This window comes from Bos mutus, chromosome 22, assembly GCF_027580195.1.
Source record: "Bos mutus isolate GX-2022 chromosome 22, NWIPB_WYAK_1.1, whole genome shotgun sequence".
NCBI lineage: Eukaryota > Metazoa > Chordata > Mammalia > Artiodactyla > Bovidae > Bos > Bos mutus.
Genome location: NC_091638.1, coordinates 16292987 through 16295537, shown reverse-complemented (window position 1 = coordinate 16295537; position 2551 = coordinate 16292987). Strand labels below are relative to the sequence as shown.

Below are 2551 nucleotides of genomic sequence, written 5' to 3'. Positions count from 1 at the left end.
AGGGATGGGAGGGAGGTTCCAGAGGGAAGGGAGATATGTATCTTAGGGCTGATTCATGTTGTTACATGGCAGAAACCAACACAATGTTCTAAAGCAATTATCCTCCAATTAAAAATAAATGTTAAAAAAAGTCACAGCATTAATCCCATCAACAGCAATGTTACTGCAATCAAATTATTTATACACATTAATTAAATTTGTTATCACTATCACATTATTGCAATGTCAAAGAGACTGAGTCATTTCACTTCTTCATGAAAAATTACATTGATATGGTTACTGAAAGCTTTCGGTAATAAGGAGAAAAAAAATTTTTTTAACAACTTCAACACAGAATAGAATGTTCAGAATCTTATATTTAATAAAAATATCAACAATCAGGGTACCATCTTGGTCTGTAAATGATATTCTCCACAAAGAACTTAAAAGTGTTTTTTAAAACACCATTAAGGGGACACTGGTTAAAGTTTCTCTCGGACACGTTTTTTTAAAACCTATTAGTAAAGCCTATTATACAGAGTGAAGTAAGCCAGAAGGAAAAACCCAATACAGTATACTAACACATATATATGGAATTTAGAAAGATGATAACAATAACCCTGTGTACGAGACAGCAAAAGTGACGCTGATGTATGGAACAGTCTTATGGACTCTGTGGGAGAGGGAGAGGGTGGGAAGATTTGGGAGAATGGCATTGAAACATGTAAAATATCATGTATGAAACGAGATGCCAGTCCAGGTTCAATGCACGATACTGGATGCTTGGGGCTAGTGCACTGGGACGACCCAGAGGGATGGTATGGGGAGGGTTCAGGATGGGGAGCACATGTATACCTGTGATGGATTCATTTTGATATTTGGCAAAACTAATACAATTATGTAAAGTTTAAAAATAAAATTAAATTAAAAAAATAGTAAATATGTAAAAAACAACAAGACAACAACAACAACAACAAAAGAATAAAAAAGAAAACCTATTAGTAGCTTTACCATAAAACTGATTTAAGGTAGTTGTGTTTTTTCAGAAACACAGAGAATAATCCAATACTTGGTATTAATACTCAGATCAGCACACTGACATAATAGCAACATTTTATATACTAGCTATAATTTTCAGTAGCTGTGTTCACCAACCGTGTAACAGAATTGTAGTGTTCTCCTAAGCCATATGCATGTCTCATATAAACAAGTATTAATGGATCTTCTGGATATTCTTCACCAACTACTATAGGAGGAGAATCTGCCTGTATTATCTCTATTGGTGTTTGTAAAATGTGAGACAGGGCTCTTAGCTCAAGTTGACCCCCCCAAGCAGCTGTGTTTACAATATCATCACAATACTTTCCAAACTCTTCTGGAGTATACATTTCTCCTGTATTAGGATTTGTTAAAAATGGCAGAAAGTCTTCCACATGACTCTGCATGTAGTTAGCAGTCTGACATCTTAAGGCAGCCACAGTCAAAACGCCGTTCTGCTCTTTCAGCTGATCTTCAATGGCTCTATACATACAGTGCCCATCAGATGGAATCTGTTTAATTTACAACTGTCTAGCTGCCACTATTTGAGCAAGTTGTTCACTTTCTACATGTCTAGCTCCGGTTAAGTTTTCAATTTCAGCTTCAGCTATCCTTTCTTCCCGCTCCTTTTCCAATGCAGCCTTTTTGTCCCGTCTCTTTTGTGCTTTTGATATCCGAAGTGGCTGATTCTCAAGAACCAAGTTTGAAATATTAACAGCAACAGAATCTATTTTACTCTCTTTAGAAGTCAACTTCAACTGATCCAGCTCCTCTCTCTCTTTCTGTTCCATTTCTGCTTCTAACTTAGCAACATCTTCTGTAAGTTGCTTCCTCCTCTTTTTGTCATTCCTGGGAACAGCATTCTTCCAACTCTGTATTTTGGCTTGCAGCTCCTTCTCTTTGTGATGCCTTCTCACCAGCTGTTCCTCTTCATCAAGCTCCTCAGTCAAGACTGCCTCCATGACGGGTAGGCAGCCCAGCACACGCGCTGAGAAGAACCAGCGCCACGGCCTAGCCCCACCTTCCACCTTTCAACCTTCACCCCGCGCGCCATTGGACGCGACTGGCATCCAGCCCCGCCTCTGCCTTTTCTAAAACCGCTTGAACATCTGGAAGTTCACGGTTCACATACTGCTGTACTGGCTTGGAGAATTTTGAGCGTTACTTTACTAGCGTGTGAGATGAGTGCAATTGTGCAGTAGTTTGAGCATTCTTTGGCATTGCCTTTCTTTGGGATTGGAATGAAAACTGACCTTTTCCAGTCCTGTGGCCACTGCTGAGTTTTCCAAATTTGCTGGCATATTGAGTGCAGCACTTTCACAGCATCATCTTTCAGGATTTGAAATAGCTCAACTGAAATTCCATCACCTCCACTAGCTTTGTTCGTAGTGATGCTTCCTAAGGCCCACTTGACTTCACATTCCAGGATGTCTGGCTCTAGGTGAGTGATCATACCATCGTGATTATCTTGGTCGTGAAGATCTTTTTTGTATAGTTCTTCTGTGTATTCTTGCCACCTCTTCTTAATATCATC

The 2551-nt window shown here is 39.3% G+C and overlaps 1 pseudogene; it reads right to left on the bottom strand.

The window, feature by feature from the left end:
* Positions 1 to 1100: 1100 nt before the first annotated feature.
* LOC102279812 (deubiquitinase OTUD6B pseudogene) lies at positions 1101 to 2071 on the bottom strand (annotated as a pseudogene).
* Positions 2072 to 2551: the final 480 nt, after the last annotated feature.